A 13,794-nucleotide genomic window follows, 5' to 3' on the forward strand; every position below is an offset into this window, starting at 1 on the left:
GATTTCTAACTGGCTGCAACAAATTAAACCATATCTGTTAAACATACAGCTACAGCTAACAGCCAGTTAGCTTAGCTTAGCACAAAATCTGCAACTGAAAAGGCAGAATTGTCCTTTTTACACTTGACATTTCACATGTGAATTAGTGAGCCTTACAGGTGCTGGTGGGTGGTTTTGTAGCTGCTTTTTTCAGTCTTTATGCTCAGCTAAGCTAACCACATGCTGGCTGTAGACTTATATACAGACAGAGATGAGAGTTGTATAGATTATTTCTTCTAACTCTCCACAAGAAAGTCAATAAGCACATTTCCCAAAATGCTGAACTATATATTTAACTGTTGCTGATACCACAAAGGGGAAGCAGCAGGTTTGAGAAGTACCAGGCAGTCTGGGAGTCCAGCATGTTGCAGAGCTGGCTGGGCTTGTACAATCTTTCCCAAAAGTAACTGAGAAAGTTAGTAAATCTGTGAGTGTGAAACTATTTTAAGCCTCCAGTGATCCAGTTTTAACTTTTCTGGAACAAAATTTTGTTGCTGAGAAATATTTAGCCAACTAGACTGCTCAGTGTGGAGGGGGAGTGAGTGAAAGAAAGACAGGGAGAGGAGCGGGTGGTGGTGGTGGTGGGGGGGTGTGGGGAAGGGTAGAGATGGTGGAATCAGTCTGATGCCGAGAGCGGTGCGTTGACCCTGATTAAATGCCTCCCCTAACTCACTGGGACCACAGATAAGACCAAATGCACTCTGGGCAGTGTGCGTGTTATGTGTGTGTATGTTCAGGAGCCAGAACAGGAGATAAGGTGTGTCTACACATGTGCATGTACAACGTGTATATGTATGTATGTGTGTGTGTGTGTGTGTGTGTGTGTGTGTGTGTGTGTGTGTGTGTGTGTGTGATTCTGCGTATGTATGTGTGTCCCAACACCAATTCTCCTGTGTAAACATGCTGACCTGGCACAACACCAGTAGACACTTTGAAGTTGGCAATAGCCACTGTAATCTCCCTCCCGCTCGCTCTCTCTCACATACACACACATACATCCCCACACACACTGAGCCAGAGGCGAGACTTAACACTGGCAACCTTCTGTGGCTTAGCATGTGGCCACTAAAACACACACACACACACACACACACACACACACACACACACACACACACACACACACACACACACCCTTCCATTGTCACAGGCAGCAGCATCCTCTGTCTCTTGTGCAGAGAGATAAAACATTAAATTCTCTCTCACACAAACACTGACTCACAATATATATATTTTTTGTTTATACCACCTATAATGGAAATTTCTGCTGACGGCTACATGCGAGTGTGTGTTTTGCTAAAAGTGCCTTCCACTCTGGAGTGTATCACAGTGCAGCCTCAGAGCATCCCAGGTCTTAAATCAGACACGCTGGCTTCCTGGCACAATCATCTGTGACTCTCCAAATGCACCAAATTCTCTGTGATAGTCAGACTTTACATACACTTTATGCGAATGTAGACACTTTAAGACTTATGGCCGTACTGAAATAATGTATCTTATCAACAGGTGATGCTTTGCCTTTGCGTGTGCTGCCCATCACCGAACAGCATGGGGTGCACGTCGGAGGGTTAACCTTGGAAGGCGACACATGCTTGATGAATAACAAGGATTCTGAGTCTACCTTGTGCTTAACAGTAAAAGGGAGTATTTCTTTCGCCCACAGAAAATCTTTGAAGGGTGGACTCACCAAAAACACAAAATGTAAAAAAATACTGAAGCTCCAGAGAATGACTTGTCTATATGTTTTCCTTTGGGTAAATGATGGGAGCCGACTTTCATGGTAAATTAATACAAGACACAACAATAGGATGATCTGTTCCACACGCGTTCAGTACATTATGTTGATGTGTGTGCGTGCGACTGACCACGTGTGACAGAGATAGCGTGAGGCTAAAAGCGGGCAGGGGGTCCGACGGTCTACAGTTCTGAGGGACTGCAGCTGTCCTGTGTTCTTTGCTCTTTGATCAACCCATTTCATTTAGCATTTTAATCAGCTCGCCGTGCAGGCGCAATTGTGCATGTCCAACCACAAGGCACCAGACAACCAATCAAGAGAGAAGACACAAACCGCCAGAAAACAAGATGAGTGACAGCCGCAAATGAAGCAGCATTTGGATGCATTTTAACAACACGAGGGCAGCAGGCAGAGGGTAGATTCAAGGCAGTACACTCACAGACAAAGCGGAGGGATTTTTGTAATGTTTGCAGCGCAGATCACTGGTATTAGGTCTGGAAATATGAACATTTTAGTTCAGTTAAACCTACTCCACGCATGTAAAATGAAATGAAATTGATGAGATGTCTGAGTTTGAATCCGATCCAAATCTTACCCAATCATTATCCTAGCTATTATTTCACAGATAAACCTAGTAACAGTAACAGTAACCAGTCATAATTCCCATCACACGTATGCTGTTAATGTTCTGGTCTTCTGAAGTTGATGGATTAAGTATTAGCATACCATTGTCTGTTTTGCAGACCCAGCAGACACAGAAGCGTTATTAATTTGGTGTTGTGTTTCTGGAGATCTGTCAAATTTAAGTCCGGCCTTTACTCTCCTTTCAGCTTTGTTTTGGTCTCATTAGCTGCTAAACGCTTGGCAAAAGTTGTTTATTTGCCGTTTAGCGCTGGGAAGCTAGGAAACAGTGGGTTTTTAGCGTTTTTTCACTGAAAACAGCTGCCTGCCGTAGCTGGAAATGAGACGTCCAAAAAAAAAAACATAATAAGTAGCTGAAGCCAAGGCGCTCTACAGAACTGAGGAGAGATGCACAGCGGGTAGATAATTCTCTGTGGGGTTCACCTTTCACATGACATGCACTCATTTGACCTATTGTGTATATAAAAATATTGATTAGAGCAGATTTAAATGTAACCTTTTTCAGTGCTTTGAGCACTAATAATGCCATCCCACTCAGCTTCATTGTGTTGGGGTGGCAGCAGGGTAAAAACCAAACTATCTGCATTACTCATACTAGATGCTAGAGGTAATAGGGAGGTGAGGTCACGATTTAACATAACCAGGAACTGTCAGGAAAAGAGGTTTACACTGAACGCAAAGTGCTTCTCTTCTTGGGAAACTTTGGTCTCGTGCTGTCTGTGGGACCTTTGCTTTTGTGTTCCTATATGCAGGAGAATATCAATTATTTAATGCTTATGTTCTTGTTAGCGGACAACGCCGTCCATCTGACAGTCGATACGACACTTCAGCACTTTATATAAAGGTACACATATTCACCATCAACTAGTTGTTTGCATATTAGTTGCATATTGGCTCTTTGTCATTAAAAAAACACTTATTGATGACTTATTCTGCAGGACCATATTCTACAACTACTAAGACATTGACTAAGAGTTTTCCCACAATTACTCAAAACTGAAGAAAGGACGTTGTTGTACATGAATTAGGATTTTAATAGCCCTAACAGCCAGGCATTAAAAAGTGCTTTATAATGATGAATAAAGAACCAGTAATGCTACTAATATGCTTGCTAAAAAGCAGCTAGTTAATGGTGAATATGTGTACCTTAATATAAAGTGCTACCAAAATGTCTCCTGTTCCAGAGTGAATAATGAAAGCCATTATTTATGCGCCCTGTAACACACCATTATCACTTGGTGTGCTGTAAAATAACACATCTCTGACCCTAAATAACCACTGCTGCTGTGTTGATGGTTTCCAGAGCGGTGGCATAAAAGGAGGCTGCCTTAGGTGGCTGCAACATGGGTGAAAGCCTGCCACTTCATTACCTCATTGCCCACTGGTTATGTCCCACTTTTACATTCCCAGCCACACTAAAGAGATTGCCATTGCTGCACCAACTGTTGTTGGCCACGTATCATTACCTCAATATGTCAAATTATGACTAAGCATCCACAGCGGAGATGGTGAGTCTACATGGCAAACACAGTGCCATGTTATAATATGGCTCACTGACTAATTCTTTCTTATTTGGGTCCAGGATTGAAGAGGTTTAGGAGCCCCTGATCAGATAGAAAGCTACTTAGGGTATTAAACTGGGGCAGGGGGTTCTCAGAACTTTTACCACACAGGATTAAAATTGAGTTCATTTAATCTCACCCTGGGACTCAAACACACTAGTAAACTTCTCCTTGTAGAGAGACCCACCACAAACAACCAAAAACTAATTTTCAACCCACTTTCAGAAACTACAGGTCTAGGGAAATGAAAATCGAGGGTGGGGTGAGGTATAAATTGGAAAGTTAGCGTGTCGCTGATTTCATGGAGAGTGTTTCTTTGCTCGTCGACTGAAACTCCCCTTTTTTTTTTTTTTTAACTTTCTTTTCATCTGTTTGCTTTCTTCACTGTGTTTTCATTGTGCATGTTACAATGATAGAAAGCAGTTACACACTATAAACAACTCAATGAACTGTGTGATGCTCTTCATAGGTAATAAACAGAATTAAAATTTGGTCACAAAGGAAAAAAGTTGGGCAGCTCTTGCTAATTTGCTTCTTTGTTTCTCCTGCCTGGGTTGCCAGATATGCAGATTCCAGCCAGTGTTTTGGCCAGCAGGCAGATAATCTTGTTAGGAACAATTAACTCGGTTGTATTGTTGAATGTAAACTCAATCCCTCACACAGAAGCATTCAAAACAGCAGCTGGCACCACAACCAAAAAACTCCAACAAAATGTCAATGAGGATCAACAGTCCTGCATTGAAGTTGGAACAGAACAGCCAAAGTCATCCCAACCTTCACCCAGTGCGTGAGTGACGGAATACCTCACAATAAAACAAATCAACTAAACTCTTATTCTTCAGTGTAACAGATGGTGACAGTCATCTCTGTGTTTACTGCTGTGAAGAAATTAAACAAACGAATCGGATGCCAGAGAAGACTGGCATCCCATATGTTAAGTAATTTCAAGAGTTCTGTGATTTGTTGGTAGTTGACATTTCACAGTTATAAAAACTCTTTACAGACTGAGTCTCACTCAATATATTTACTTTAAAACCTGCAATTACTGATTTTTTTTTTTTGGCTACTTTGAGCAGCAGAAACAAGTCGTGACCACAGCATCGACCTACAAACACCATTTGAGTTGCTTATTTACACATCCGGCAGTTTAGGAGCAACACTATCATTCATTTGGTGTCATATTTGTGTCCACCTGATGAATGTAAGTCCAATAATCACTTTCCTTTTAGCTCTGTTTTTGGTCTCTACCAACTCCTGAGGGACATATTTGGCTCTTTAGCTGCTAAATGCTCCATTATGCTCACCAGCTAGTCGCTAATTGTGGCTGTCTGCAGGTAGTGTGCAGTGTGTTTTTAGAGCTTTTCCACTGAAAATGCCTGCTGTGGCTGAGAATGATGCTATGAGTGCAGTAGGTATGAACCAGAACAGTAAAGTTGTGGGCTGGAAGCTGAAAAATGAGCTGAAACTTGATATAAAGCTCCATAAAAAATACCTGAGGGAAGCTGCAGACTATGATTAGTCTCTGCAGGTGACCCCTTTTACACTGTCATATTATTGCTTATTCTAGTAAAAATATCAGTTAAAGCCACTTCAATTACTTATAATTAATGAATTTATATATGATCTCCACCAGATTTTTTTCCTTTGGTACAGCATTACTACTACAGCCATGCTAGCAGCCATGTGGTGCTCTGAGCTAAATGCTACTGTCAGCATGTCAGTTAACATGTTCACCATGTTAGTTTATTACATTAACATAGTTCTGACCCTTATCGTGCATTTACATGCTAACGTTTGGTAATCAGCACTACACACAAAGTACAACAGAGAATGATGGGAAGGTCATTACTTTTGCTGGTATTTGGTCAAGAGCCAAAATACTGGACGGCTTGAAGTTTTGATTTGATCTCTGATCTCAACCTGAGCCGAGCCATCTTATAGTTTCATTTCAAAAGCCAAAAATGTCATCGCAGTGGTGGTGCTAGAGGGAAAAGTCAAGGGATCACCAAAGTAAGTGAGATTCATCCTCTGAGAACCATAAATATCTGTACAAATGGTGAGTCCGTAGAGGAAAAAACAACATGTTTAATTATGTTTCATAATGTCCCAGAGAGACGAAAGTAACATTTAGGATAAATGCAGTCATTTCATTTCATCTCTTGCAGTAGCAATAACAGAGAGATAAAACAGATGAAGACATCTTCACCCTCATTTCACTTCTTCATTATCTGTGCAGGTAGCACAATGCTGGAATGACACGCAGCTATTGTGTTGCTCTGAAAGGAGAACAGAGCTCTAAATCAGCTGAAAGCATGAACAGCTGTGTTAGCAGCCTACAAAAAGAGTGGTAAACCTAAATAAAAGTAGTTCCTGGTGTGTTTTAGACGAAAGTAGGCTAATATGACCTGAAAAGCTCACGTGTTTGATTTTCCCCACGCGTTCTTTCATCTGACAGGAACACTTACACTATGCTCACAAACCCACAGAATATGTTTTTAGTTACAAAGCAGCTAGTGTTGTTCACAGAGGCCCGACTAACTCAATCAGACATGTCCATGACAGCTTGTTGTGAGCATTAAGACAAATAAACACCTCCCAGCACAGGTACAAAACCACTGTTTGGGAAAAGTTTGAAAGAAGCATTCGAAACTATGAGCTTAGCGTAAGAAAAAGAACAGAGTCATGTAATTGCACGGTGTATTCAGAAGTGCACACAGGATAAATACTACATTGTATGACACAGGAGGCGGGAAGTACATACACAAAAAGCCTGACGTTAAGAATAAGAGCAGATAGACAACATATGCTTCTGTCTGCACTGTTCACTTGTACCCTCAGATAGACACCGAAGAAGTCAGCCATAGCCTGCTATCTGTCAGGAATAAGAATACTTAGCCTTGCTCACATGAGTGTGGCTAATTCAATATGACATCTTTCTAATAGGTAGTGTGGCCACTGGGAGGATGGGACCAAACACAGAGAGTACAGATATCAGAGGTGGGGAGGAAGTCAATGTAAATAAAGCTCTAATGAGGTCTCTAAATCTTTCATGAGTATGGTGGGATCTGTTGGTAAAATCAAGAGGCAGTAAAAGAAGAGGCCCTCCGGACTCGTCCTTCGATAATTCGCTAGCTTTGCTGATTAGGATAAAACAAGGCCATCACAAAACAATCTGTAGCAATAATGTGTGGAAATAGACTATTACAGCAGCAGCAAATTATTAAGCCGTGCTGCTGTCTGAGGTAGTTGTTGCTATCATGATCAAAGAATCATGACACGGGGACAGAAGCTGTCTCGCCCAACAGTCCTGTTTGATGTGACAGTGAGCATCCAGGTTGATGGGAATCAGGAACTGCAGAAACTGAGTCATCGTCATTGCTTGATGCTATTTTATTTGTTATTAATTTGAATGTTAAAATGTAGAAAAAAGAAATAGAAATCAGCGTCAACCTTCACTAATTAAAGGTCCTATGAAATGAAAACAGTGGGTGTTTTAGGGAGTAAATTAGTAATCACAGACACGGGGTGGATACCAAAATCTGTCAAACTGAGATACTGGGAGTGATAAATAAGGTTTTTAGGCAATGCAACCATCTTGAAAAAAATAAATAAACAAACCTTTTTGCCAAAATTTGACCTGAACCTGACTCCACTTTTCAAAAGCCAGAGAAACATGCTTTGAAATGCTTTCTCACAGTTCCTGGCCAGATGAACATCGCTGGCAAACTCAGAAACTCTTCCCCATCTGAATTTGACGGTTCAAACAGTCAAACTCCAGGCCATTACCTCCATGTACACAGGCACAGGTCATGCAAGGTCAAACTGTTTCTATGAGGAAGCTTTTACCAAATCACTGGGGATTCTGAGCTCTCCTTAAATCGAAACTATGGTTGAGATGTCATCTTCAAACCGGGCTAGTTTGCGAGCTCTGCAGATGACCCTGCTTGGCCCCAGTCAGGAGACAGCATCACTGCAGTCTCACAGCACATAGCCTGTATTCATAAACCAATACTGGAACACTGGAGCCAAACTCTATTATAAGCTATGCTATTAGTTAGCGTCCTGGCTTGTAGCTGACTACCCAGGCTCGATGGTGGTTGCTAGCTTCATTTGTATCAAATACCTTTTCCACTGCATCTTATCTATGAAATATATCTTGGTACCATTGGACTTATTTTGTATTGATTTTGTAGTTGCTTAAAATCATTTGTATCAGCTTGGATTAGTCCCACAGTCATCTGCATACATGTTCACCATATATGTAGAAAAACTGCAGGAAAAATACCAGTAACATTTGGATTTACAAGGAGGCACAACCTTAAATACAGCATGATGCCCTCACAGTATTAAAAAATCCTACATTTATTTCAAAATAAGAGACAAAAGAAAACTAAAGCATTTAGTGATTAAAGCAGCGGTTCCTAACTGTGAACCCTGGGACCCACATTAGCAGGAATTACCCAACCACGAAGGTAATTTAGCATCCCATGTGTGTCACATTCAGTGAGCAGATGAGTAACACGGAAACCAGCAGGACGTTTGCCCCAGATTGAGAAGCAGTGGAATAACAGACGATAAACTGCACGAATTTATTTCTGCCACACTTTAACATAATAATCCCTCTTATGTCTTACTCAGCCTTTTTCAGTGTGTTGGGAGTTTTTGTGTGTTGAATCGCTAAAATTGTCATAATTTGTAATCCAGGCTGCTGTGACTCTGCACACTTTATATGTGTATCTCAGGGATTTACAGGAGAGAGGATGATTTGTTCTGCTTTAGAGTAAAAAGCCCTGAAACATCAAAACATTTGGAGACAAGTTGATTAAAAGTGTCGTCGGTGCTGTTGGATTATCACACTGCAACAAAAACAAAAACATTTTTTTTTCAGAAAGTCTAAGTATTGAATGGTATGAGCATCAAGAGAGAAACTTTGAGTCAGTGCAAAGCTGATTGGAAGACGTGGTGCCAAAGATCTCATTAAATATGACATGTTTTTTGCTGATTGAATTGGCATTTTAGATGATTTTATCCCGGCTTTTGTACAATCAGTGCGAGGGTGATGATCAGTGACGGACATTAAGGAGCGCAAAAATCAAAGCCAGTAACAAATGACCCTCAGTCAGTGAGTATTTTTTCAAAGGCAAAAAGAAGCAAAGTCGGAAAGGGGCTTTTTAAAATGGAGGTTTGGTAAATGCACATTTCTTGTCCACTAATAATTCACTAAATAAATAAAGAAATACTTTTTCAGCATCTCTTCACAGACCAGCTCCCATTCCAAAGGCAAACACGTAGCAACAGTTATTTAAACCAAAGTCCTGCTGCCTCTGACATCCAGGATTTGACACGGTGACGAATGGACGGTTCCCAGGTTCACAAAGCACATTCTGTCTGTCTGACCCCCCCCTCTCTCTCTACACACACACACACACACACACACACAGAGTCATACTTTCATTGCTTGCATTCCACATTAAATGGACTTACGTTCATTTCCTGGAGGCTTACCCTGACCATAACCACCTACGTACTTGCCTAACCCTAACCCAGGTCTTCACCCTAAAATATCATGACTTATGGGGACTTGCATTTTGTCCCCTACGGTGTGACTGTGTCAACTCATTTGTGTCACACAGACGCACACAGACAGAGAGACGATTGTACTTCTATCCATTCACATAACGCATCCCCCTGCCCCTTCCCCTGACCCTAAACTAATCCTTCAAACCTTAACCCTCAAACAGCCCTTTGAGGGTTTGTCTCACAGTGAGGACCGGCCAAAACGTCCTCAGACTCAAACTGGTTCTCACAAAGATAGCTGTGCAAGTACAAACACACACCCACGTATGCACCCCACCCTCCCACCACACACACACATGCAGAAAAGCAAAGGCACATAAAATAAAGGGGATTCTCACTTGGACACTCAAATGCAGCTTCAACATATAACACACACACACACACACACACACACACACACACACACACACACACACACACACACACACACACACAGCAGGAGCAGCAGCAGCAGCAGCAGTAGTCGTGTGTTTGTCACTGCTGATTCTTTAGCACTAAACAGCTCTACCTGTGTGGACAATCCACTTTCACACATGACTGAGCAAAGCTTCACATTATGTAAGGGTTCACGTGGTGACACCCACAGCAGAATGAAGTTCATCATAAAGGTGAGCTATTGTAAGAGCATCATAACCAAAAAAAAAAAAAAAAAAAACCTACTTTATTGTACCTCACCCCCTCCTCTTGTCACCTCTGACTTTCTCCCCTCACTATCTGCTCTACATTGAGGAGGCGACAGCTTGCAGTAATTTAAGGTAATCGGATGACTCCCTCTCTCTTTATAATCCGAGACACAGCAGGCTGCCTGTGAGGCAACCTGCTTTTGACGGGACCACCGCAAGACCCTTAGACAGCATGCACATACTGTAGCTCATAAGCGACTTGTTGAAAACACACTACACTTAGTATTTCACATGAGGTGGGAGATCAATTACTGTGGAGTGCGGGAGCACTAAATTGCTGCACAATTACAGACTTACTCCACATTATATAATGGATCTTAACCCATAACACCACGACCACCAGAACTTCACTCAGTTTATCCACATTTAAACCAGTTGGAAAAACCCCACACTGTAAGGTGGACACTGAAGTAAAGCCAGGACGGTGCAGGTTACATAAAAAACGGACTTAAATTCAGGTTTAATCGACCCGTGTCGTTATGATCACCGTCCATCACTGGAGACAAATAGCAGAAGAAGATGTGAGATCAATTAAAGCGCGGCGTCTTGCATATAAATGTGCTGAGCTGTCTCGAATTAATTCAAGTCGACGTCTATTTACTAAAGCGGCAGCGGCGGCTCTGATCCTCCTCAGCCGCTTTCAGCACCACGGACAGCGAATTCTCCCATTCAAGCCGAGGAGGAGGCTCTCGGCTCCAACTGTCCAAACTACTGGAGACGACACTGTCATGCAGAAAGCGAGCAGAGTTTTCCATAAGGCATGTGTCAGCAGCTATAAGCCATCCTTACATCTGTCCTTTTGTCTCTGTGTTTGCATCAGGGGCAGCGTTTTCTATTCACATGCAAACTTCTACCAAAAAAAAGAGTGTCGACCTCGAACAGCAATATGAGCTGCAATAGTCTGGAAATAAAGAGCACCAGGAGAGGATGGGAGACACGCAATAAAAAAAAAAAAAAAACGCTGCCTTTAGGTCAGTAAACTCACCACACACGCACAGTGGAAGTCAGAGCAGAGGTGTTTCACTCAATAACAGGTTCAAAAGGGAGATATTGCACAGACTTACCGCGTTATCCTCGTTGAAGCCATATGTTTAACACACAAATCTACTTTTCCACACACTGTTGCCGTCTCTGGGCCGCGGTGAGACACAGCCCGAAGACAAAATCCAGGAAATAGCATCCACACAACTCATCCACCCGCCTGGCTAAAGACAGACCCCACTTTTTTTTTTTTTTTTTTCTTTTTTGGGGGGTGAGGGTGGGGGAGCAAGATATGCCGCCGTCCGCGCCTTCAAGACGAGGAAAAAAAAAATGAGTTGTTTGTTTTCAAGTCACACACTCACACACACACACACTCACACAAGATCGGACTGTTGTGGCTCTTGTGCAGTGGAAAAATAGTCTCCTCTGGTCCTCTTTTAGTTTGAGTCTCCAGTGTGGGACTTACAAGGTAACTACGAGCTCTGTAGGAGAGAGACAGGGTAACACTACACCTCCTCTAGTATTTCCCCCTGCTTTCTCAACCAGAGACAGAGAGGGAAGGAGGAGGGGGGGGGGATAAAGAGACTATGGCGACATTAGCTGGAGAGAGAGAGAGAGAGAGAGAGAGAGAGAGAGAGAGAGAGAGAGAGAGAGAGAGAGGGAGGCGATGCGGAGTCAGAGAGGGCGGTATTGTCGTAAGGTAGCCGCGCATTTACCGCAGGAGCAGCAGCGATCATCGGTGCACCACCGTAATCTAATTATGTCCACGGCAAAAGGCGCACGGATTACCGGCTGCTGGCTCGGCTCTGCTCCCCTCTGCTCTGCTCTGTGCGCCTCTCCATGGCGGAGGGGGAAGCACAGGAGCACTGCTGGGCTATCTGATCAAATTTTAACTCGTCAGTATCCACTCGCACTCCAGTCAGAGGAAGGAAAAAAAAAAAAAAGTTCGATCCTCACATATCTCACCTCAGATTAAACAGTGATATATTCTCTGTTCTTGGCTTTCTTTCGCATCTGAAACCGAAAAAAGACCTAATTATCTCAGTGTGTTTTCTTTGAATGTTTCAGACTTGGACACAGCGCAATTAACGCCTGGGTTTCATGCTTCTTTGGAGCTGTAAAGCAGCCCTGTTTTCTTGGGGAGGTGGGGGGGGGATTAACTGTTCCTGTATACTTACTCCACCGCTGAAGTTATTGTAAGGTATATTTCCAAGCGAAGCAACCTGTCAGACTCTTTCCCAGCAGTGCCCGAAATGTCTTGGTTACTTCTCTTCTTGGTTACTTTACCTTCACTGCCCCAAGTCAGCATGCGACGGTGGCATTTACATGAAGGCGAACACAGATGAAGGACTGCAGCCCTTTCAGACTGTGTGAGAGGCAAGGTGAGCTGTGAAAGAAGCACTCTGATCCTTTACTGAAGGAAAGCAAATGTAAAAACAGCCCACTTTACCTGAGTATCAATGCTTATCATGCAAAACAGACCCTTTCAGAGTGCATCATTAGATATACTGTAACTGTGTACATTATTTACACTGTTAATTCACACCGTTAGGCAGTTAAATCCATAGCGTCATATTTTATTAGACAATCTTGCTATGTTTTCTAAGTAAAATCTTAATCTGTAGGGTGACAATAGGTAACTTTAGCTGTGAAATAAATGTAGTAGAGTGAAGTACAGTATTTGCCACTGAAATGCGAGTAGCGGCTAATGTAGCATCAAGCCTGTAGCCTCGAGCAGAGATGAGGAGCGGGCTTCAGATATCTGGTATCCTCTCACTCAGCTCACCCAGTTCTTTCTCTTTTTCAGATTTGTAGTCATCAGCACCAACCGACGCTGACTCAGGTGACATCACTTGAGGCAATTTATCAGACTTCCTGCAGCTCGGTCTTGAGCCACGAAAGGCTCCTTTACACAGCGTTTTTTTCACATGCAGTATGCAGTGCGAGTTGTAAACAGACTTTGAAGGGTAAAATCAATGCATTTCCCCTTTATGTAGCTGTTCAGTAAACACTTTCCACCACTCTGCAGCATATATGATATATAAAACTATTCATCATTTGAAACCCCATTTTACCTCACCAGCGTATTTGTACACAGAAAGAACTCGAGTGTCTTGCTATGAGAAGACCAGCAGTACTAACAACAATACCACCTGTGTACACCCAGCATGTATGTAACACTACATCTATTGTCAAGTGTTTTGACTGATCAGGCTGAATGAAAGCCTCGCATGACTTCCTAAATGGTAGCGTGTACAAAATCGGTTGTTCAGCTCCAGCGTCGTAATCAGTCAATGGGCACAGGGGGAGATGCACAGCGCACGCTGGCTAAAGAAGCGTCACAGCCAGCGTCTTTTAAAATAATTACTTTGCATATGTAGATTTGAGGAGCCACACTGAACTCCTGCAAAGAATCTGCAAAAAGCTGATTATACATCTTCAGTGTGGGTTGATGAATCTCTGAAGTCTCTGTAGAAAACCTTTGTGCGATCCTGCTCTGGAGCTCTCACCATCTTCATATTAGAACGATTTTCCTCGGCCTGCTGATCTGCTCACTGTTTGTTTTGAGAAGAGA

General features: G+C 42.6%; 1 protein-coding gene across 1 annotated transcript in view; it reads right to left on the reverse strand.

The window, feature by feature from the left end:
* LOC143339170 (protocadherin-15-like) overlaps positions 1 to 11,729 on the reverse strand; it is a 168,446-nt gene extending 156,717 nt beyond the window's left edge. The window contains exon 1 of the mRNA XM_076760258.1: positions 11,303 to 11,729. The gene's annotated coding sequence lies outside the window, so the exon portion shown is untranslated. The remainder of the gene's footprint in view (positions 1 to 11,302) is intronic.
* Positions 11,730 to 13,794: the final 2,065 nt, after the last annotated feature.

This window comes from Chaetodon auriga, chromosome 20 (genome assembly GCF_051107435.1).
Source record: "Chaetodon auriga isolate fChaAug3 chromosome 20, fChaAug3.hap1, whole genome shotgun sequence".
NCBI lineage: Eukaryota > Metazoa > Chordata > Actinopteri > Chaetodontiformes > Chaetodontidae > Chaetodon > Chaetodon auriga.